The sequence below is a fragment of the Spermophilus citellus genome (genome assembly GCF_964194105.1).
Source record: "Spermophilus citellus genome assembly, chromosome: 5".
NCBI lineage: Eukaryota > Metazoa > Chordata > Mammalia > Rodentia > Sciuridae > Spermophilus > Spermophilus citellus.
The window spans coordinates 45,169,426-45,194,628 of NC_138186.1; the positions used below are offsets into that span (position 1 = coordinate 45,169,426).

Sequence of the window (25,203 nt, forward strand, 5' to 3'; positions counted from 1 at the left end):
TTGGAATTATCTTTTATTTTGTTTTCACTTTGTTCAAAATTCAACAGATTCAAAAAGAAAGTCTCTCTCACCCTTGTCCCATCCCTGACAAGCAGCCACTGATACCAATTTATTCTTGTCTCTTCCAAAGGCATTTTATGTATATGTAAACAAATATAAATAATAGGGTAACATGGAAACCATCCCAGGAGGGAATATTAAGAACTGCCTGTTTTTTGTTTGTTTGTTTGTTTGTTTGTTTGTTTTTATTTTTTATATATATACTGGGGATTGAACCCAGGGACTTGTACATGAGAGGCAAGCACTCTACCAACTGAGCTATATCTCCAGCCCCTACACAATGTTTTTAAACCCATTTGAATTACTTCTTTTTCTTTCTCTATTTCTCCCCCATCCTGCTTTTTCAATGCTGGGGATGAACCCAAAACCTCATACTTGCTAGACAACACTCTACCACAAAGATATACTCCCAAACCCAACTTCTTTTTTCTTTTATAAATAATGCTACAACATATAATTTTACATACAATCATTTTGAAGGTGTGCAAGTATATGTTTAACACATTCCTAGAAGTGGGATGGCTGTCTCAACTATAATATATGAAAGTACCAGCTGGGAGTGGTGGCAAGTGCCTATAATTCCAGTGGCTCAGGAGGCTGAGCAAAGAGGATCATGAGTTCAAAGTCAGTCTCAGCAACTTAGCAAGGATCTAGTCAACCCAGTGAGACCCTGTTTCTAAATAAAATACATAAAAGGGCTGGGGATGTGGCTCAGTGGTCGAGCGCCCCTGGATTCAATCCCCAATACAAAAAAAAGATAAAAAGAAAGTGCCTGTATTGGTTTAAGTTTTTAAAGTATAAAATTATGTAGAGATACCCTTGGGAGTCATCTGTATGTAGATATTTAAAATCCTGAAAGTGAAGCCAAGCATGAAAATGCACACCTGTAATCCTAACTACTCTACAGGGTGTGGCAAGAGGATGTCAAGTTTAAGAACAGCCTAGGCAATTCAGAGAGACCCTGTCTCAAAATATGCTGAAGATGTGTTTATTCTTAGCATACCCCTGGGCTCAATCCCTACTACTGGGGGGAAAAAAGAAACGTAGGGGGACTGGTAGTGGTGTAGCTCAGTGGTAGAGGACATTTTTAGCATATTTGAGGGCCTAGGTTTAATCCCCAGAATGAAAACAAAACAAAGCAAAGAAATAAATGACAACCACACACACACACACACACACACACACACAAAAAAGAAAGAGAGTGAAAAAAACAACTCATGCAATGGGAGAAAGTATTTACAAATCATACTTCAGACAAAGGTTACTATCCAATATGTACAAGAATTCTAACTTTCCATTCACAAAACAAGTAACCATATTTAAAAGTTACCAAGGAGGAGAGATTCAAGATGGTGCATTAGAGGATATCTGCATTTCCAGCTGCTCTGTGGATCAGGATTCAAGAAGTAAGAGTACTGCGTCTCAGTGAAGTGGGTGAAAGAGGAAATTCACTCAAATTCAATATCAGTCAGGCTCTTAGAGACTCAGAAAATTTTGTGCAACACAATGTACAAATACATTAGAACCAAACTGCTTGTGTTGGTGGCACTGGTTCACCACAGCAGGAAGAAAAAACACAGAGAAAAACATTTGGCACAGAAACACTGGAGATCAGAAAAGCAGTATGTATTTAGTTGACACAGAAGTTGCCCAGTGAACAGGTGTTTGAAGAGAGATCTCTGTTTCTCAACTGGCAAGCAGACTGTTGAAGTGGGAAGCACTTTGAGGAGGCCATGCTACAGCTTGCTGCTGCCAGAGCCCAGGAGATCTTAACAAATATCTCTATACTGTCCAGATGGGTACCCACAGTGTGGCCTGGGTTGTACCTAGAACAATGAGTGAAATAGGCATAGAGAATACTGTACCCAGTGGAATTCAAGTCATAAATACAGAGAGATGTGCAACTCACTGTCCCATTGAGTCTGGTGGATCATGTGACCAGCTGAAGAGGGTTGGGAACCTGAACAGGTGGGCATGAGCACACTCAGGGACTAACCCTGGAAAGGCCATGTTTGTGGGCAGCTGAGTGTGTGTAGGGTTGGCTCTCCTGCCCTACTAGTAGAGGTCTTGGGAGGCTCCAGAGATCCAGACTCCCAGGAGAAATCCACATCTTCCTGGCCATAGAGTGTGTTGATCTAATCTCTCCAGAGCAGATGCCATCCAACCAAGTTCCTGAACAGACCCAAGCCATGGACACCAGATCTCCCCAAATGGAACTCTGTAGCAGGCTAAACTCTGGGAGTGTATCAATCTGGTCTGTGAGAGAAAATTCCAAGCAACAGTCCTTCCCATTCCATCACCCCTTTCACTGGTAAGAAGCTGAGAGCTATTTCAACCAGCTTCAGTTGCAGACCACTCCTGCTGGCAACTTTGAGAGCAATTGAAAAAGAGGAAGGGGTTAACTACACCCAGAGCTTGGTCTCTGTCTCTTCATATAGCCTCAGAAGAAATGAAAAGAATGACACTTGGTCATTGGTCACAAAGGCAGTGACCTTCCATACTCATCAACTGTTTTGACCACCTCAGTGGAGAAAATTCTTTCAGTTTTCATTAAGATCTATCTTTTGGGGGGTGATCTTGCTGTTCTGATAATTTTGTGAATATATTTCCACATATATATTTGTTTCCTTTATTCTCAGTTTTACCATTTTTAACACTACTTATTTTCCCTTGACTTTTGAGGGTTAGGGTTTTTTTTTATTTTAGTTTTGATTTATTTCATTTGTTTATGTCTCTTGTTTCTCTTTTTCTCCCCCTCTTCTCTAACAGCCAAATTCCCTTGTTCTCTTTCTCTGTCCTTTTACTATTTTCTAATTTATTTTTCTCATCCTTCTTTATAACCATCACTTGCTACATCTCTTCTATATTCCCTCTGTTCACATTTTGAGCATTCTAAACTTTTCTTTACTATCCTGTTATATGTTCTTCTCTCATACTGAACAGCATTTTCACCATCTCTTATAATACCTTATTTATACAACTCCTGCTCACACCATTCACCTTGTTGCTTTAATTAGTACTGTGGATGGCATGGTAGACTCTTGTTGTTGATTTAATGCCAGACCTATTTATATTTCTGCTGTTGTCAATTGCAGTGTTCTCAGGTTTTTTTGGTAATTACAGTTGTAGATGTCATAGGAGGCACCAGGTATTGATTTTAATGTTTAAGTTGATGAGATACTTGTTTTCCCTTTTTCTGTGAGAGAATTGAAATCTACAGGGACACTACAGTTCACAGGGTAGATGCTCTGCTGCTGAAATAAACACAGCAAAGAGATACCACATCTTGGTACACACACAAATGAATCACACTAACTTTAGCAATATTTAGAACAAAGAATAGAAGAGGAAAAAATCCAATTAAACACCAATTGCCATGTGGGAATAACTAGGGGGATGTTATGGGGCATCCACTCCCATAGCAAAAAGAGAGAGAATGAACACAAAGGCTGTAGGTGCCACATTGCTGGGGTTCTCAAGCTAGAGCACTCTAGGACACTGTGGCAAGACAGGTTGTGGCCTAAAAAGGCCCACACATAAAAGTGAAAGAGAAATCCATCCCAACACATGCATAAAACCCAATTAAGGAATTAAATAAACAAGAAAACCAAGCTAACACAACACCTTCTAAAGTTCATAATTCACCAGAAAATAGCACTAAAGATATTCAGGTGGATGAAATATCAGACAAAGAATTCAAATGAATGATTATAAAAATGATGAATGAATTTCAAGACAACAAAGGAAAACCACTGAATGAATTAAGGAAGTCAGTGAAGGGTATGAAAGAGAAGTTCAATCAGGAGATAGAGATATTAAAAAAGAACCAAACAGAAATCTTGGAAATGAGACAAATTAAGTCAATAAAATCTTCTGTTAAAAGTCTAAGACAGTAGACCCCGCTGAAGACAGGATCTCAGAGCTCGAAGACAAGGTGGCAGGCCTCAAACATTGAGACAATATTACACAATAGAAAGGTGACCAGAATATACAAGAACTCTTGGACAGGGCTGGAGTTGTAGCTCAGTGGATCAGTGCTGGCCTAGCATGGATGAGGCACTGGGTTCGATTCTCAGCACCACATATAAATAAATAAAGGTCCAGGGGCCTGAGTTGTAGCTCAGCTGTAGAGAGTTTGCCTAGCAAACTGTGCTCCAAATCCTGAAAGAAAATACCTGTCAGCCAAAATGGTAAAGCTCTCCTTCAGAATTTAAGTGGAAATAAAATCCAAGTTTTGTTTTGCTTTTGGTGCTGGGAATTGATCCCAGTGCTCAACAACTGACTACACCCCAGTTTTAAATATTTTAATTTGGGTTTTTTTTGGTTTTGTCTTCCTTGGAATTATCTTTTATTTTGTTTTCACTTTGTTCAAAATTCAACAGATTCAAAAAGAAAGTCTCTCTCACCCTTGTCTCATCCCTGACAAGCAGCCACTGATACCAATTTATTCTTGTCTCTTCCAAAGGCACTTTATGTATATGTAAACAAATATAAATAATAGGGTAACATGGAAACCATCCCAGGAGGGAATATTAAGAACTGCCTGTTTTTTGTTTGTTTGTTTGTTTATTTTTATTTTATTTTATTTTTTATATATATACTGGGGATTGAACCCAGGGACTTGTACATGAGAGGCAAGCACTCTACCAACTGAGCTATATCTCCAGCCCCTACACAATGTTTTTAAACCCATTTGAATTACTTCTTTTTCTTTCTCTATTTCTCCCCCATCTTGCTTTTTCAATGCTGGGATGAACCCAAAGCCTCACACTTGCTAGACAAACACTCTACCACAAAGATATACTCCCAGCCCCAACTTCTTTTTTCTTTTATAAATAATGCTACAACATATAACTTTACATACAGTCATTTTGAAGGTGTGCAAGTATATGTTTAACACATTCCTAGAAGTGGGATGGCTGTCTCAACTATAATATATGAAAGTACCAGCTGGGAGTGGTGGCAAGTGCCTATAATTCCAGTGGCTCAGGAGGCTGAGCAAAGAGGATCATGAGTTCAAAGTCAGTCTCAGCAACTTAGCAAGGATCTAGTCAACTCAGTGAGACCCTGTTTCTAAATAAAATACATAAAAGGGCTGGGGATGTGGCTCAGTGGTTGAGCGCCCCTGGATTCAATCCCCAATACAAAAAAAAAAAAAAGATAAAAAGAAAGTGCCTGTATTGGTTTAAGTTTTTAAAGTATAAAATTATGTAGAGATACCCTTGGGAGTCATCTGTATGTCGATATTTAAAATCCTGAAAGTGAAGCCAAGCATGCAAATGCACACCTGTAACCCCAACTACTCTACAGGGTGTGGCAAGAAGATGTCAAGTTCTAGAACAGACTAGGCAATTCAGAGTGACAATATAGATAAACCTAGAGGAGACAATGCTCTCACAAATGATCTGACTTATATGTGGAGATTGAGGCAGGCAGGAGGGGTGCTGGTTAGCACAGGTTGAGAGTAGAGAGAAGAGGGAAGACACTGGTCAAGGGTTACAAAGTTTCAGTTAGATAGGAGGAATTACATCTGTGCCATTCTATAGCACATCAAGATGACCACAGTGAATAATAATGTAGTGTATGTTGCAAAATAGCTAAAAGAGGATTTTAAATGATCTGGTCACAGGAAATGATAAATGTTTGACCTGAGAGATATGTTAATTACTCTGATTTCACCATTATAAAATGAATACTTGTATCAAAACATCACACTGTGTCCTATAAACCTATACAACTATGTGGTAAGGAAAATAAAATAAAACTAGAGGCCAGTTGGCAGGGCCAATCTGTTTGGCCTCAGGGGTAGGTTGCAGCCATGGACTCTCCATGGGAGGAGCTGGCACTGGCCTTCTCCTGCACGTCCATGTTCCCCTTTTTTGACATCACCCACATCTGGTGTCTGTGATGGCACTGAAGCATCAGCTGGTAGGAGTGGAAGGGGCATGGAAGAATCCTGTTTCAAGCTGGTCTACTGCTATGCTCCCTGATTTGGTGGAGAAATTTTAACATGTGTACTGCTTGAAGAGCCTCCACTGAGGTTTCTTGCAAACCACATTAATATTTTACTGGCATCTTCAATCTGGTATATTATATATTTTTTTGCCCATGGGACCTAATTTCCTAGGGCTATTCATTCTTAACCTGCTCAACTTCTGGCAGTGGGGATGAAGGAAATGACCAGAACTTGAAAAATAGAAGGTGGAGTCACACATGCTAATAGCTATTACAAAAATGGCTGGCCAGTCATGATAGCTATTGGATGGGCCCAAGGTGCAGGGAGCATCATTATCATGAATTTTGAAGAGCTGGGTAAAGGAGATTAGAAACTAGAGATGATGAATGGCTGAAGATGTCCTATCCTTCCAAGGTAACCTTGCTGGGGTTCCTTCATATTTCAGCCCACCCAGCATCTGACCACATCAAAGCATAATCTTATGTTCCTTTATACCGTCTTTCTTGTGGCCAAAAAGATAACCATCATGGTTACACAGACTTCTTCTATGACTCAGTCCTTTTGAGGATATATTGAATTGGCTACTCTTTGGCAGCAACAGTTTTCATTGTATGAAAAGAAATGTAGAACAAAATCATCTTCTAACGGCACTAGCTGATTGGTCTCAAAACCTATGACTGATGTTCATATAAATTTAAAAGGAAACATACTAAGAACACTGAGTAAATTTCCTTGAACTCTAGAAGGCAAAAAAAAATTGTTTTCTACCTATCAGATTGTGATAAATATTTCTATGCAGATGATGTGAAATAATGATTATATTTAAGAAATGGAGGTGACAAAAAGAAAGAAATCCTATATTAGGGTGACTACCACTTTCTTGGTTATAATTATTGAGTGTGATAAGTATATCATGTAAATTTTTTCTGATATAAAGTAATCTTGTGATTATTTGAATATTTTACATTGATAAAAGAAATTATCAAAATTTTAAAGATTGGGTATTTTCATACATTTAAAAATCTGAATCTATTTGAGCTTTCGTTCAGCAGAATTAAACTTTTGTTTTACATTGCCATAATAATTCTTAGGTATGGAAAATTAATTGATTAAAAAATTAAAATTCCTATTTAATTTTGAGCACTGAAGACTGTAAACTTTTCATAAAATACTTTATATTATAAGTGAAAATAAATTGCTAGTTTATATTTGCTATGTAAACATTGTAGATTTGCCCACATTAAATGGAAAATACCTGAAATTTAACTTAATTGTATCTCTAGTAGCATTTTTCAGTAAAAACACAATATTGTTAGTTTGAGTTTCAATTTGAAGTCTGTTTCATGTCCTTCTTTCAAAAAGTGTTTTTCTTATTCCCCTCAAAAGAAAATCAGAGTTGTGATTTTTGATAAATTACTAATTCCATGTTCAATACTTTTACAAAACATGCTTGTTTTTTTGTTCCTCTCTTCCTCTCTACTAAAAACACATTTATTTCAATTGGAGAGAAATTTTTCATGTTTCACATGTTTTCTCTAACTTTGATTGTCCTGAATACATTGCTAGCAGTTTTCTTGATGATTAAAAAAATTATTATCTCCATTTTTTTTCTTCCATGTCTCCTTTCTAGTGGCTACTTTCTTAGTTTTTTGTTTGAATATCCCATTTTAGATTACAAATGGTTATGTTTAGTTTTAATCTGCATGTACATGTATTATTAATTTTAAATAAAAACTGATTAGCTTCATGTGAAAATGCTCAGCTCTGATGAGAACTATCTGTGTACAATTGATAGTAATCAGCTAAGAAACAGATCAACAGAAATTTCATTGATTGAAGAATTGTGACATTAAATCTGGTTTCTTACTGGCAAAATAAAAAACAAATAAGAAAAGGTACTAAATGATGCTAGAGTTTCTTTAACTGATAGTTTAAAAGTACACTTCCAACATTCAAACTCTGTGACATGACTTCTTATGCCAAGACTATTAACCTACCTACTCCCTGTATCAGGTAGAAATTTTAGATGGCTTACAAGTACTCAAATCATATTCAAGTTGAAAGTTCTTTGTCTTTAGTTTTTAACGACTGTAAATATCAGCAGGTACTATATTTGCTTAGGAGAAATGAATTTTTCTTTTTTGGGGTGGCACAGGAGAAGCAATTTGATACTCTTGGAATGCTAAGAAGTTTACTTTTGATATTGTAACAGCATTAAACTGAGTTCAGTATTATATTTGATATCCTTATAGTTGAAAACTTCAAAATTAACTTGTTATTAATTATTGGTCAGTTTTGAAGTTTAAGTTTAACTGTAGTTAAAATGGTAGGGATTTTTTTACCTTCATATTAAAAGATAAATTCATTAAAATAAGTTATTCAACACCAGAAGGGGAGAGAGAGAGAGAGAGAGAGAGAGAGAGAGAGAGAGAGAGAGAGAGAGAGAGAGAGACCACAAAGAACACTTGGGGGGGAAAAAAACAATTTAACAGCAAAATTTGGACCAGGTAAGGGCAGGATGGGGTGAGTTTTGTTTTGTTTTGTTTTGTTTTGTTTTTTTTTTTTAATAGCAGCATTGAATACAGCTACTCTAGGCAAGAACTCACAGGGAAGGAGGAAGGACCTTGAATATCTTGCAAAGGAGCAAAGCAGGAGACAGACCCTGGGAGTCCCAAGAACAACAAAAGGAAGAGCAACGCTCAGTAGGGAGGAGGGAGAGAAGCAAGGTACAGCACACATCCAGATGTGGAGGTGACAGGAGATGACAGAGGAGTGTGCCAAAATAAAAAGAGACACAAGGCAGGGCTCCTCACCAGGGTGCTGTGCCCTCTGAGGCCCTGTCTTTGCTCTTCCTGGGAAGGTTCAGTGAAAGTCACTTCAGTCTTCCCTGGAGATCACACTGTGGGGTCCGGATTAGGATCCTCACTGAAGGGTCAGAACATTAAGAGGATTTTCCTTGAAGTTAATCTTTGTTTTCCTTCCTATCTAGGGTTTTTAATCAGTCAGGCCCTGAGGAGGGAATTCTGCTCCTGGCAGGAAACTGAGCCCTAGGAAGTGATCTGATCCTAGAACCCAAAGGTGGCCCTGGGAGGGGGTAGAAGGGCTCCTCAGCTTTTCAGATCCACCCACCACAATCCAGGCGGATGCTAGTTGAAGTGTGTGGGACTCCACATCCTGCTCAGGACTGCGGATATCCCAGCCATGGGGTCTGATTCTCCCAGCCCGCAGACTCCCCCAATTGCCAAGCAGCCCCAGACTCGGAAACCCAGATGCAGCTCTCCCACCCCCAGACACCCACAAGCACCTTCAATCTGCTTTTATATCAACCCCTCCCCTCCCTTCTCTCTACCACATCTACCGTAATTCATCTCTCTCTCTCTCTCTCTCTCTCTCTCTCTCTCTCTCTCTCTCTCTCTCTCTCTTTCTCCCCTTTGCCTCACATCCTCTTATATGTATTTTTTATAACAATGAGGGTCTCCTTCCATCTTCCCTGCAATTCCCCCTCTCTCTCCCATTCCCTCCCACCTCTCCTCCCTATTTAATGGTAATCTTCTTCTCATGCTCTTCCTCCCTGCTCTGTTTTGAGTTGCCCCCCTTATATCAAAGAAGACATTAGGCATTTGTTTTTTAGGGATTGACTGACTTCACTTAGCATATTCTGCCCTAATGCCATCCATTGCCCTGCAAATGCCATGATTTTATTATTTTTTAGTGCTGAGTAATATTCCATTGTATATATATATGCCACATATTTTTTATCCATTCATTTATTGAAGGGCATTTAGGTTGATTCCACAGTGTAACTATTGTGAATTGTGCTGCTATGAACATTGATGATGCTGTATCCCTGTAGTGTGCTCTTTTTAGGTCTTTTTGGAATAGTCCGAGAAGGGGAATAGCTGGGTTAAATGGTGGTTGCATTCCCAGCTTTCCAAGGAATCTCCATACTGCTTTCCAAATTGGCCGCACCAATTTGCAGTCCCACCAGCAATGTACAAGTGTACCCTTTTCCCCACATCCTCACCAGCACTTGTTGTTGTTTGACTTCATAATGGCTGCCTTTCTTATTGGGGTGACATGGTACCTTAAAGTGGTTTTAATTTGCATTTCTCTGATTGCTAGAGATGGTGAGCATTTTTTTATGTATTTGTTGATTGTTTGTATATCTTTCTCTGAAAAGTGTCTGTTCAGATCCTTGGCCCATTTGTTGATTGGGTTATTTGTTTTCTTATTGTTTAATTTTTTGAGTTCTTTGTATACTCTGGAGATTAGGGCTCTATCTGAAGTGTGAGGGGTAAAAATTTGTTCCCAGGATGTAGGCTCCCTATTTACCTCTCTTATTGTTTCTCTTGCTGAGAAAAAATTTTTAGTTTGAGTAAGTCCCATTTGTTGATTCTTTTTTTTTTATTGTTAGTCGTTCAAAACATTACATAGTTCTTAATATATCATATTTCACAGTTTGATTCAAGTGGGTTATGAACTCCCACTTTTACCCCATATACAGATTGCTGTATCACATCAGTTACGCTTCCATTGATTTACATATTGCCATTCTAGTGTCTGATGTATTCTGCTGTCTATCCTATTCTCTACTATCCCCCCTCCCCTCCCCTCCCCTCTCCTCCCCTTTTCTCTCTCTACCCCCTCTACTGTAAATCATTTCTTCCACTTGTATTATTCTTCTCTTACCCTCCTTTCCTCTTATATGTAATTTTGTATAACCCTGAGGATCACCTTCCATTTCCATGCGATTTCCCTTCTCACTCCCTTTCCCTCCCACCTCTCGTCCGTGTTTAATGTTAATCTTCTTCTCAAGCTCTTCGTCCCTACCCTGTCCTTGGTTACTCCCCTTATATCAAAGAAGTCATTTGGCATTTGTTTTTTAAGGATTGGCTAGCTTCGCTTAGCATAATCTGCTCTAATGCCATCCATTTCCCTCCAAATTCTATGATTTTGTCATTTTTTAATGCAGACTAATACTCCATTGTGTATAAATGCCACATTTTTTTATCCATTGATCTATTGAAGGGCATCTAGGTTGGTTCCACAATCTTGCTATCGTGAATTGTGCTGCTATGAACATCAATGTAGCAGTGTCCCTGTAGCATGCTCTTATTAGGTCTTTAGGGAATAGACCGAGAAGGGGAATAGCTGGGTCAAATGGTGGTTCCATTCCCAGCTTTCCAAGAAATCTCCATACTGCTTTCCAAATTGGCTGCACCAATTTGCAGTCCCACCAACAATGAACAAGTGTACCCCTTTCCCCGCATCCTCGCCAGCACTTGTTGTTGTTGGACTTCCTAATGGCTGCCAATCTTACTGGAGTGAGATGGTATCTTAGGGTGGTTTTGATTTGCATTTCTCTGACTGCTAGCGATGTTGAGCATTTTTTCATGTACTTGTTGATTGATTGTATGTCCTCCTCTGAGAAGTGTCTGTTCAGGTCCTTGGCCCATTTGTTGATTGGGTTATTTGTTATCTTATTGTCTAATTTTTTGAGTTCTTTGTATACTCTGGATATTAGGGCTCTATCTGAAGTGTGTGGAGTAAAGATTTGTTCCCAGGATGTAGGCTCCCTGTTTATCTCTCTTATTGTTTCTTTTGCTGAGAAAACACTTTTTAGTTTGAGTAAGTCCAATTTGTTGATTCTAGTTGTTAACTCTTGTGCTATGGGTGTCCTATTGAGGAATTTGGAGCCCAACCCCACAGTATGTAGATCATAGCCAACTTTTTCTTCTATCAGACGCCGTGTCTCTGATTTAATATCAAGCTCCTAGATCCATTTTGAGTTGACTTTTGTGCATGGCGAGAGAAAGGGGATTCAGTTTCATTTTGATGCAAATGGATTTCCAGTTTTCCCAGCACCATTTGTTGAAGATGCTATCCTTCCTCCATTGCATGCTTTTAGCCCCTTTATCAAATATAAGATAGTTGTAGTTTTGTGGATTGGTTACTGTGTCCTCTATTCTGCACCATTGGTCCACCCGCCTGTTTGGTACCAGTACCATGTTGTTTTTGTTACTATTGCTCTGTAGTATAGTTTGAAGTCTGGTATCGCTATACCGCCTGATTCACACTTCCTGCTTAGCATTGTTTTTGCTATTCTGGATCTTTTATTATTCCATATGAATTTCATGATAGTTTTATCTATTTCTACAAGAAATGCTGTTGGGATTTTGATTGGCATTGCATTGAACTTATAGAGAACTTTTGGTAATATCGCCATTTTGATGATGTTAGTTCTGCCTATCCATGAACAGGGTATATTTTTCCATCTTCTGAGGTCTTCTTCTATATCTCTCTTTAGGGTTCTGTAGTTTTCATTGTATAAGTCTTTCACCTCTTTTGTTAGGTTGATTCCCAACTATTTTATTTTTGGGGGGGATATTGTGAATGTAGTAGTTGTCCTCATTTCCGTTTCAGAGGATTTGTTGCTGATATACAGGAATGCATTTGATTTATGCGTGTTGATTTTATATCCTGCCACTTTGCTGAATTTATTTATTAGCTCTAATAGTTTCTTTGTAGACCCTTTTGGGTCTGCTAGGTATAGAATCATGTCATCTGCAAATAGTGATAATTTAACTTCTTCTTTTCCAATTTTTATGCCTTTAATTTCTTTCATCTGTCTAATTGCTCTGGCCAGTGTTTCGAGGACTATGTTGAACAGAAGTGGTGAGAGAGGGCATCCCTGTCTTGTACCAGATCTTAGAGGGAATGCCTTCAATGTTTCTCCATTCAGAATGATGCTGGCCTGTGGCTTATCATAGATTGCTTTTACAATGTTGAGGTATGATCCTGTTATCCCTAATTTTTCTAGAGTTTTGAACATAAAGGGATGCTGTACTTTGTCGAATGCTTTTTCTGCATCTATCGAGATGATCATATGGTTCTTATTTTTAAGTCTATTGATGTGGTGAATAACATTTATTGATTTCCGTATATTGAACCAGCCTTGCATCCCAGGGATGAATCCTACTTGATCATGGTGTATAATTTTTTTGATATGTTTTTGAATCCAATTCGCCAGAATTTTATTGAGGATTTTTGCATCTAGGTTCATTAGAGATATTGGTCTGTAGTTTTCTTTCTTTGAAGTGTCTTTGTCTGGTTTAGGCATCAGGGTGATGTTGGCCTCGTAGAATGTATTTGGAAATTCTCCCTCTTTTTCTATTTCCTGAAATAGCTTGAAAATTATTGGTGTTAGTTCCTCTTTAAAGGTTTTGTAAAACTCTGCTGTATACCCATCCGGTCCTGGGCTTTTCTTAGTTGGTAGTCTTTTGATGGTTTCTTCTATTTCCTCTATTGTTATTGGTCTGTTTAGGTTGTCTATATCCTCCTGACTCAATCTGGGCAGATCATATGACTTAAGAAATTAATCTATGCCTTCACTATCTTCTATTTTATTGGAGTATAAGGATTCAAAATAATTTCTGATTATCTTCTGTATTTCTGATGTGTCTGTTGTGATATTGCCTTTTTCATCCCGTATGCTAGTAATTTGAGTTCTCTCTCTTCTGCTCTTCGTTAGCATGGCTATGGGTCTGTCGATTTTATTTATTTTTTCAAAGAACCAACTTTTAGTTTTGTCAATTTTTTCAATTGTTTCTTTTGTTTCAATTTCATTAATTTCAGCTCTGATTTTAATTATTTCTTGCCTTCTACTTCTTTTGCTGTTGTTTTGCTCTTCTTTTTCTAGGATTTTGAGATGAAGTATGAGATCATTTATTTGTTGGTTTTTTCTTTTTTTAAGGAATGAACTCCAAGCAATGAATTTTCCTCTTAGAACTGCTTTCAATGTGTCCCATAGATTCCAATATGTTGTGTCTGTGTTTTTATTTAACTCTAAGAAGTTTTTAATTTCCTCCTTGATGTCTTCTAAAACCCATTGATCATTCAGTAACCTATTGTTCATTCTCCAAGTGATGCATGATTTTTCCTTCCTTCTTTTATCGTTGATTTTCAGTTTCATTCCATTATGATAGGATAAGATGCATGGTATTATTTCTACTCCTTTATATTGTCTAAGAGATGCCCTGTGACATAATATATGATCTATTTTTGAGAAGGATCCATGTGCTGCTGAGAAAAAAGTGTAACTACTTGATGTTGGGTGAAATATTCTATACATGTCAATTAAGTCTAGGTTGTTAATTGTGTTATTGAGTTCTATAGTTTCCTTATTTAACTTTTGTTTGGAAGATCTGTCCAGTGGTGAGAGAGGTGTGTTGAAGTCTCCCATGATTATTGTATGGTGGTCTATTAGACTCTTGAACTTGAGAAGAGTTTGCTTGATGAACATAGCTGCACCATTGTTTGGGGCATATATATTTATGATTGTTATGTCTTGTTGGTGTATGGTTCCCTTGAGCAGTATGTAGTGTCCCTCTTTATCCCTTTTGATTAACTTTGGCTTGAAATCTATTTTATTAGATATGAATATGGACACTCCTGCTTGTTTCTGCAGTCCATATGAGTGGTATGATTTTTCCCAACCTTTCACCTTCAGGCTATGTATGTCTTTGCCTATCAAATGCATCTCCTGTAGGCAGCATATTGTTGGGTCTTATTTTGTGATCCATTCAACTAGCCTGTGTCTCTTAATTGGTGTGTTTAAGCCATTAAAATTTAGGGTTATTATTGAGATATGGTTTGTTCTTCCAGCCGTATTTGTTTATTAATGTTACTAAACCTGATTTGTTTTCCTCTTTGATTGCTTTCCCCCCTTTACTGTCCTACCTCACACTGTTGGTTTTCAATGTTATTTTCCATTTCCTCTTCCTGTAATGTTTTGCCAAGGATTTTTTGAAGAGATGGTTTTCTAGCTGCGAATTCTTTTAACTTGTGTTTATCATGGAAGGTTTTAATTTCATCTTCCATCCTGAAGCTTAATTTCGCCGGATACACGATTCTTGGTTGGAACCCATTTTCTTTCAGTGTTTGAAATATGTTATTCCAGGATCTTCTAGCTTTCAGAGTCTGTGTTGAGAGATCAGCTGTTATCCTGATTGGTTTACCCCTAAATGTAATCTGCTTCCTTTCTCTTTTTTTTTTTTTTAAAGAGAGAGTGAGAGAGGAGAGAGAGAGAGAGAGAGAGAGAGAGTTTTTAATATTTATTTATTTTTTTAGTTCTCGGCGGACACAACATCTTTGTTGGTATGTGGTGCTGAGGATCGAACCCGGGCCCGCACGCATGCCAGGCGAGCGTGCTACAGGTCGAGCCACAACCCCAGACCCTGCTTCCTTTCTCTTGTAGCTTTTAAAATTCTCTCCTTATTCTGTATGTTGGACATCTTCATTATAATGTGTCTAGGTGTGGATCTCTTATGATTTTGCACTTTCGGCGTCCTGTAGGCTTCTAGGATTTGGGATTCTGTTTCATTCTTCAAGTCTGGGAAGTTTTCTCATATTATTTCATTGAATAGATTGTTTATTCCTTTGGTTTGGAGCTCTGTGCCTTCCTGTATCCCAATGACTCTTAAGTTTGGTCTTTTAATGTTATCCCATATTTCTTGGATGTTCTGCTCATGGTTTCTTAGCAGACTTGCTGAGCTGTCTATGTTCTTTTCAAGTTGAAATACTTTGTCTTCATTGTCTGATGTTCTATCTTCTAAGTGATCTACTCTGCTGGTAGTATTCTCAATTGAGTTTTTAAGTTGGTTTATTGCTTCCTGCATTTCTAGGATTTCTATTTGTTTGTTTTTTATTACCTCTATCTTCCTGTGAAATTGATCTTTTACTTCCTGGATTTGTTTATGTAGTTCCTTGTCAAAGTGATCTTTCATTGTCTGATTTTGCTGTCTCATGTCTTCCTTGAGACTCCAGATCATCTGAAGCATGTATATCCTGAACTCTTTATCTGACATTCCGTCTGTTGCAGCTATTACCTCTTCTAAAGTTGAGTTGACCTGCATTGCTTGTGGTCCTTTCTTTCCTTGTCTTTTCATACTGCTCGCGTTTCTTTCTGCTTGGTGAAACTGTTGTGTTTTTGAAATTTTCCCCCTATTTATTTATATTGCTCTTGTATAGTTGGGAAATCTCCCTTGCAGGGCAGGTAGTGGCTGTGCTCCTCCTCTAATTAGGGTGATCTGTCTACCACGCCGGTCGGTTGCAGGTCTGCCCACCCTGCTGGCGCGGGTGGCAACTCTGCTCTGCCCCAACTCCAATTGTGGTGACGTAACTACCACGCCCTCGGGTCATTGGTCCTGATCCGGATGTGGGCAGCGGCTCTGCTCGGCCCCTACTCCAATTGGTGTGACGTGTCTACCACGCTGGCAGGCCTCTAGGCCTGTTCCGCCGGTGGGTCGCAGGTCTGCCTACCTTGCGAGCTCTGGCAGCAGTTCTGCTCAGCTCCCACTCCCAGTGGGGGTACCTGACTGCCTCTCCAATGGGTAGCTGGGCCTTTTCTGGACACGGGCGGCGGCTCTGCTCCACCCCCACTTCAACCAGTGTGACGTGACTGCCTTGGTGCTATTGTCCACCACGCTGGCAGGCTACCGGGCCTGTCCTGCCAGTGGGTTGCAGGTCTGCCTACCTTGCAGGCTCAGACGGCGGCTCTGCACAGCCCCTACTCCAAATGGGTGACTTGGCTACCGCGCCTTCGGGTCGCTGGTCCTGTTCCAGGCGTGGGCGGCTACTCTCTTCAGCCCCAGCTGCAGTTGGGGTGTTGTGATACCATGCTGGCGGTTCACTTGGCCTGCTCTGGGCGCAGGCGGCAGCTCCACTCTGCCCCCCTGGCCCCCACAGCACCCAGCAGGACCCGGACCGAGAAGCAGACACCGCAGGTTCCCCAGCCCTGGGCCAAAGCAGCTTCGGGAGCCAGAACCCGGCCTCTCCGATCCCGGCCACGCTCCGCTAGGAGCTGGCTCCAAGGAGCGACCCCCGCCGGTTCCCCAGCCCTGGGTCAAAGCAGCCCGGGGAACCAGAATCCGGCTGCTCAGAGCCCGGCACACGCCTTCCCAGGAGCGAGCCCCAAGGAGTATTCTCCACAGGTTCTCCAGCCCCGAACCTGAGCGATCTGTCTGCGAGACGCAGGCAAATACCAGCCTGAAATCAGCTGTTCTGTAGCTGAATGAGCTGAGATCAGTAGAAAACAGGGATGATTACATCAGCTCTCCAAGATGGCGGCTGCTGTCCTCCTCCATGGTCCGACCGGTGTCGAGAATCGAACTGGACCGCTTCTCTCCTCTGTCTCAAAGCCGGAACTCAGCACTAAGCACGGCCATTGCACCACTGGCAGGAGCCCCCAGTATCCGCATCGCTGCACTCCCACTCCGGCACCTCGCCGCTTCCCAGCGCGCGCCGCAGACTCCAGCTGCGGGGCGGTCCGCAGATTAGGCAATGCGACCCTCCGTGCAGAGAAATCGCCCACGACCGAGCCCATGCAGCCGAACCTTGCACGATGGAAATCCGTCCACTAGATTCTGGAGCACCTCAATTTCACTGGAAATTCCCAACAAGATAGCCTTCAGCTGTTTCTCCTCGTCTTTCTCCCGCACAGTGACGCGGCACACTGGGGTGATGCACTCCCTTCGCCGCCATCTTCAGGAATCCTGAATCTGTTGATTCTTGATTTTAACTCTTGTGCTATAGGTGTCCTATTGAGGAATTTGGAGCTCGACCCCACGAGGTGGAGATTAGAGCCAACTTTTTCTTCTATTACGTGTAGAGTCTCTGGTTTGATTCCTAGCTCCTTAATCCATTTTGAGTTAACTTTTGTGCATGGTGAGAGGCAGGGATTCAATTTCATTTTGTTGCATATGGATTTCTAGTTCTCCCAGCACCATTTATTGAAGATGCTATCCTTTCTTTATTGCATGCTTTTATCACCTTTCTCTAATATAAGGTAGTTGTAATTTTGTGGATTGGTTTCTGTGTCCTCTATTCTGTACCATTGGTGTATCCACCTGTTTTGGTACCAGTACCATGCTGTTTTTGTTACTATTGCTCTGTAGTATAGTTTAAAATCTGGTTTCGTTATATTGCCTGATTCACACTTCCTGCTTAGAATTGCTTTTGCTATTCTGGGTCTTTTATTTTTCCAGATGAATCTCATGATTGCTTTTTCTATTTCTGTGAGAAATACCGTTGGGATTTTGATTAGCATTGCATTAAACCTATAGAGCGCTTTTAGTAATATCGCCATTTTAATGATGTTAGTTCTGCCTATCCATGAACAAGGTATATCTTTCCATCTTCTAAGGTCTTCTTCTATTTCTTTCATTAGGGTTCTGTAGTTTTCATTGTATAGGTCCTTCACCTCTTTTGTTAGGTTGATTCCTAAGTATTTTATTTTTTTGAGGATATTGTGAATGGAGTGTTTTTCCTCATTTCCGTTTCAGAAATTTTGTCGCTGATATACAGAAATGCCTTTGATTTATGCGTGTTGATTTTTTATCCTGCCACGTTGCTGAATTTATTTATTAGTTCTAGTAGTTTTTTTGTAGACCCTTTTGGTTCTTCTAGGTATAGAATCATGTCGTCTGCAAATAGTGATAATTTAAGTTCTTCTTTTCCTATTTTTATGCCTTTAATTTCTTTCATCTAATTGCTCTGGCCAGTGTTTCGAGAACTATGTTGAACAGAAGTGGTAAGAGAGGGCATCCCTGTCTTGTTCCAGATTTTAGAGGGAATGCCTTCAATTTTTCTCCATTCAGAATAATGCTAGCCTGAGGCTTAGCATAGATAGCTTTTACAATGTCAAGGTAAGTTCCTGTTATCCCTAGTTTTTCTAATGTTTTGAACATAAAGGGATGCTGTACTTTGCCAAATGCTTTTTCTGCGTCTATCGAGTTGATCATATGGTTCTTATCTTTAAGTCTATTGATGTGGTGAATAACATTTATTGATTTCCGTATATTGAACCAGCCTTGCATCCCAGGGATGAATCCTACTTGATCATGGTGCACAATTTTTTGATGTGTTTTTGTATTCGATTCGCCAGAATTTTATTGAGGATTTTTGCATCTAGGTTCATTAGAGATATTGGTCTGTAGTTTTCTTTCTTTGAGGTGTCTTTGTCTGGTTTTGGAATCAGGGTGATGTTGGCCTCATAGAATGAATTTGGAAGAGCTCCCTCTTTTTCTATTTCTGAAATAACATGAAAAGTATTGGTATTAATCCTCTTTAAGGTTCCATTCCATCTGTCTAAGGTATTCCTTGAGTTCCTTATATGACCATTTTTCTGATGGCTCTAGGTCCTCCTGAATATTTAGGCTGTCCTGCATTGTTTGTACTCCTTTTCTTCCTTGCTTTTTTATGCTGCTCATGTTACTTCTTGTTCTGTTTGACTGCTGAGTTACTGTTTACTCCTATAAATTTATTTGATGCTAGGGAGGAAAGGTATTAAAAGGTAAGGGAAGAAGTCACTAAAGAGAATGAGAGTAAGCAGGTAGAATTCAAGGAAGGGGGAATAAGAAAATTGAAAAGAAATGAAAAGAGAAAAGAAAAAATAGAAAAGAAAAAAAGAAAAAAATTAAAAAATAATAATAAAAAAATTAAAATTAAAAAATAGAAAAAAAAATTTTAAAAAAATCATAAAACAACAAAAAATGAAAATGAAAAAAAAGAACCCAAATTTTAAAAAAAATTAATGAATGCAGTCTTAGAGTTTGATTAACTTCTCTTCCAGTAGGTGGAGCTGTGCCCACCGGGCCAAGCTTCTCCTCTCAATACACGGGAACCAATCACTGTACAGCAGCTCTTCCTCCCAGACTGGGTGGGTCTCCAATCCTGAGTGCCTAGGGCCTTCTCTTCTGTCTAGTCGCTTCTCCACTTTTCCTCAAGCCAGGCCCCGCTCACCAGTGATGCTCACCACAATACTGGCTACACGCCAGGTCTGATGCGCCCGGGAGCCCTGTTTGCATGAACGACTGGGCACACTCTCCCTGTTTGCCATTCCCTCAGACCCTAAGTTTGTAGATCTTGGGGCTGAGAATCCTCAGCAAATTTTGCTTACCCTCTGGTAGCCACGCTCCCAGTGGTAGCTGGTGCAAGAGACCTCAGTTGTCAGCACTGGTGGTAGCAGTAGCCGGGAGTTCCGCACCGCGGGTCCCGCGCTACTCCTGATTCCCTCTGTCTGGCTATCGCACTCACGGGAGAGCTGGGAGGAGCCCTTAAGGTTTCCCCGCTGTGTGGAGAGGAAAGGCTAGGGGATTGCACACCTGTAGCCGCTGGTTTCAATGAAGTTATCTCCTCAGCCGCATTCTGGTGATGTCAGTCCTCTGCCATGGTGGAATCCCATGCAAATGGTGACAGTTTGTTTCCCTTTGCCGGGTTACCAATGTAACGGATGGGTCCTGACTGTCTCTCCCTAGCCCCGTTTCAATCCTGTGGCCACTGCCTATGAAAGCTCAGTTGGCGTTAACCTCTGTAGGATCAGAAGGGCCGACCAGTTGTTTCAGTGGGATCATTTAGTCGTGAGTCACAGCAGTTTGTCTGGGAGAAGCAGGCGAAAGGGAGCTTGAATTCAGCTAATCCGGGCTCGGTGTGTGTTCTGAGAGGCCCAGACTGTTCGCCCCAGATCCACATCAGCTCAGCATTGCCTAGTGATCCTGATCAGAGAGCATTTAGACGGTTTACGACTCCCTATGCCCGCGCAGCTGAAGAGGTCAGAGACTTGATCTCTCCGCGCCCACCACCATGTTAAACCTGAAGCTTAATTTTGCTGGATACAATATCCTTGGTTGGCATCCATTAGTTTTCAGCATTTGAAATACGTTGTTCCAGGATCTTCTCGCTTTCAGCGTCTGTGATGAAAAATCAGCCATTAACCTAAATGGTTTACCCCTGAATGTAATCTGCCTCCTTTCTTTTGTAGCTTTTAATATTCTCTCCTTGTTCTGTATGTTGTATACCTTCATAATAATGTGTCTTGGAGTCTATTATGGTTTTGAATGTTTGGCGTCCTGTAGGCTTCCAGGATTTGGAAATCCGTTTCATTTTTCAAGACTGGAAAGTTTTCTAAAATTATTTCATTCAACAAATTGTTCATTCCTTTGGTTTAGACCTCTATAGTTTTATTTTCTATCCCAATGACTCTTTTTTTTCTCATATCTTTTTTTAAATTTTTTTTCTATTGTTGGTCGTTCAAAACATTATGTAGTTCTTAATATATCATATTTCACAGTTTGATTCAAGTGAGTTATGAACTCCCATTTTTTCCCTGTATACCGATCGCTGTATCACATCAGTTACACTTCCATTGATTTACATATTGCCATTCTAGTGACTGATGTATTCTGCTGTCTATCCTATTCTCTATGATCCCCCTTCCCCTCCCCTCCCCTCCCCTCCCCTTTTCTCTCTCTACCCCTTCTACTGTAAATCATTTCTTCCACTTGTATCATTTTTCTCTTACCCCTCCTTTCCTCTTATATGTAATTTTGTATAACCCTGAGGATCACCTTCCAATTCCATGCAATTTCCCTTTTCTATCCCTTTCCCTCCCACCTATCATCCCTGTTTAATGTTAATCTTCTTCTCAAGCTCTTCGTCCCTACCCTGTCCTTGGTTGCTCCCCTTATATCAAAGAAGTCATTTGGCATTTGTTTTTTTAAGGATTGGTTAGCTTCGCTTAGCATAATCTGCTCTAATGCCATCCATTTCCCTCCAAATTCTAGGATTTTGTCATTTCTTAATACAGAGTAATACTCCATTGTGTATAAATGCCACATTTTTTTATCCATTGATCTATTGAAGGGCATCTAGGTTGGTTCCACAATCTTGCTATCGTGAATTGTGCTGCTATGAACATCGATGTAGCAGTGTCCCTGTAGCATGCTCTTATTAGGTCTTTAGGGAATAGACCGAGAAGGGGAATAGCTGGGTCAAATGGTGGTTCCATTCCCAGCTTTCCAAGAAATCTCCATACTGCTTTCCAAATTGGCTGCACCAATTTGCAGTCCCACCAACAATGAACAAGTGTACCCCTTTCCCCGCATCCTCGCCAGCACTTGTTGTTGTTGGACTTCCTAATGGCTGCCAATCTTACTGGAGTGAGATGGAATCTTCGGGTGGTTTTGATTTGCGTTTCTCTGACTGCTAGCGATGTTGAGCATTTTTTCATGTACTTGTTGATTGATTGTATGTCCTCCTCTGAGAAGTGTCTGTTCAGGTCCTTGGCCCATTTGTTGATTGGGTTATTTGTTATCTTATTGTCTAATTTTTTTAATTCTTTGTATACTCTGGATATTAGGGCTCTATCTGAAGTGTGTGGAGTAAAGATTTGTTCCCAGGATGTAGGCTCCCTGTTTATCTCTCTTATTGTTTCTTTTGCTGAGAAAACACTTTTTAGTTTGAGTAAGTCCAATTTGTTGATTCTAGTTGTTAACTCTTGCGCTACGGGTGTCCTATTGAGGAATTTGGAGCCCAACCCCACAGTATGAGGATCATAGCCAACTTTTTCTTCTATCAGACGCCGTGTCTCTGATTTAATATCAAGCTCCTAGATCCATTTTGAGTTGACTTTTGTGCATGTCGAGAGAAAGGGATTCAGTTTCATTTTGATGCAAATGGATTTCCAGTTTTCCCAGCACCATTTGTTGAAGATGCTATCCTTCTCCATTGCATGCTTTTAGCCCCTTTATCAAATATAAGAAAGTTATAGTTTTGTGGATTGGTTACTGTGTCCTCTATTCTGCACCATTGGTCCACTCGCCTGTTTTGGTACCAGTACCATGCTGTTTTTGTTACTATTGCTCTGTAGTATAGTTTGAAGTCTGGTATCGCTATACCGCCTGATTCACACTTCCTGCTTAGCATTGTTTTTGCTATTCTGGGTCTTTTATTATTCCATATGAATTTCATGATAGTTTTATCTATTTCTACAAGAAATGCTGTTGGGATTTTGATTGGCATTGCATTGAACTTATAGAGAACTTTTGGTAATATCGCCATTTTGATGATGTTAGTTCTGCCTATCCATGAACAGGGTATATTTTTCCATCTTCTGAGGTCTTCTTCTATATCTCTCTTTAGGGTTCTGTAGTTTTCATTGTATAAGTCTTTCACCTCTTTTGTTAGGTTGATTCCCAACTATTTTATTTTTGGGGGGGATATTGTGAATGTAGTAGTTGTCCTCATTTCCGTTTCAGAGGATTTGTCGCTGATATACAGGAATGCATTTGATTTATGCGTGTTGATTTTATATCCTGCCACTTTGCTGAATTTATTTATTAGCTCTAATAGTTTCTTTGTAGACCCTTTTGTGTCTGCTAGGTATAGAATCATGTCATCTGCAAATAGTGATAATTTAAGTTCTTCTTTTCCAATTTTTATGCCTTTAATTTCTTTCATCTGTCTAATTGCTCTGGCCAGTGTTTCGAGGACTATGTTGAACAGAAGTGGTGAGAGAGGGCATCCCTGTCTTGTACCAGATCTTAGAGGGAATGCCTTCAATGTTTCTCCATTCAGAATGATGCTGGCCTGTGGCTTATCATAGATTGCTTTTACAATGTTGAGGTATGATCCTGTTATCCCTAATTTTTCTAGAGTTTTGAACATAAAGGGATGCTGTACTTTGTCGAATGCTTTTTCTGCATCTATCGAGATGATCATATGGTTCTTATTTTTAAGTCTATTGATGTGGTGAATAACATTTATTGATTTCCGTATATTGAACCAGCCTTGCATCCCAGGGATGAATCCTACTTGATCATGGTGTATAATTTTTTTGATATGTTTTTGAATCCAATTCGCCAGAATTTTATTGAGGATTTTTGCATCTAGGTTCATTAGAGATATTGGTCTGTAGTTTTCTTTCTTTGAAGTGTCTTTGTCTGGTTTAGGCATCAGGGTGATGTTGGCCTCGTAGAATGTATTTGGAAATTCTCCCTCTTTTTCTATTTCCTGAAATAGCTTGAAAATTATTGGTGTTAGTTCCTCTTTAAAGGTTTTGTAAAACTCTGCTGTATACCCATCCGGTCCTGGGCTTTTCTTAGTTGGTAGTCTTTTGATGGTTTCTTCTATTTCGTCTATTGTTATTGGTCTGTTTAGGTTGTCTATATCCTCCTGACTCAATCTGGGCAGATCATATGACTTAAGAAATTAATCTATGCCTTCACTATCTTCTATTTTATTGGAGTATAAGGATTCAAAATAATTTCTGATTATCTTCTGTATTTCTGATGTGTCTGTTGTGATATTGCCTTTTTCATCCCGTATGCTAGTAATTTGAGTTCTCTCTCTTCTGCTCTTCGTTAGCATGGCTATGGGTCTGTCGATTTTATTTATTTTTTCAAAGAACCAACTTTTAGTTTTGTCAATTTTTTCAATTGTTTCTTTTGTTTCAATTTCATTAATTTCAGCTCTGATTTTAATTATTTCTTGCCTTCTACTTCTTTTGCTGTTGTTTTGCTCTTCTTTTTCTAGGATTTTGAGATGAAGTATGAGATAATTTATTTGTTGGTTTTTTCTTTTTTTAAGGAATGAGCTCCAAGCCATGAATTTTCCTCTTAGAACTGCTTTCAATGTGTCCCATAGATTCCAATATGTTGTGTCTGTGTTTTCATTTAACTCTAAGAAGTTTTTAATTTCCTCCTTAATGTCTTCTATAACCCATTGATCATTCAGTAACCTATTGTTCATTCTCCAAGTGATGCATGATTTTTCCTTCCTTCTTTTATCGTTGATTTTCAGTTTCAATCCATTATGATCAGATAAGATGCATGGTATTATCTCTACTCCTTTATATTGTCTAAGAGTTGCCCTGTGACATAATGTATGATCTATTTTTGAGAAGGATCCATGTGCTGCTGAGAAAAAAGTGTAACTACTTGATGTTGGGTGAAATATTCTATACATGTCAATTAAGTCTAGGTTGTTAATTGTGTTATTGAGTTCTATAGTTTCCTTATTTAACTTTTGTTTGGAAGATCTGTCCAGTGGTGAGAGAGGTGTGTTGAAGTCTCCCATGATTATTGTATGGTGGTCTATTAGACTCTTGAACTTGAGAAGAGTTTGCTTGATGAACATAGCTGCACCATTGTTTGGGGCATATATATTTATGATTGTTATGTCTTGTTGGTGTATGGTTCCCTTGAGCAGTGTGCAGTGTCCCTCATTATCCCTTTTGATTAACTTTGGCTTGAAATCTATTTTATTTGATATGAGTGTGGACACTCCTGCTTGTTTCCGCAGTCCATATGAGTGGAATGATTTTTCCCAACCTTTCACCTTCAGTCTATGTA

General features: G+C 39.6%; 2 protein-coding genes and 1 pseudogene across 5 annotated transcripts in view; 2 read left to right on the top strand and 1 right to left on the bottom strand.

Moving 5' to 3' along the window:
* LOC308650243 (MHC class I polypeptide-related sequence B-like) overlaps window positions 1–25,203 on the top strand; it is a 601,646-nt gene that overhangs the window by 341,853 nt on the left and 234,590 nt on the right. The gene's annotated exons all lie outside the window — the stretch shown is intronic.
* On the top strand, window positions 5,879–6,742 carry LOC308650249 (trimeric intracellular cation channel type B-like; annotated as a pseudogene). Its single transcript has one exon. The product of its transcript is annotated as a trimeric intracellular cation channel type B-like (transcript).
* The window catches only part of LOC308650241 (MHC class I polypeptide-related sequence B-like), a 167,606-nt gene continuing 151,232 nt past the window's right edge, over window positions 8,830–25,203 (bottom strand). For both annotated transcript variants that reach the window (XR_014022298.1, XR_014022299.1), the window contains one exon: window positions 8,830–8,941. The gene's annotated coding sequence lies outside the window, so the exon portion shown is untranslated. The remainder of the gene's footprint in view (window positions 8,942–25,203) is intronic.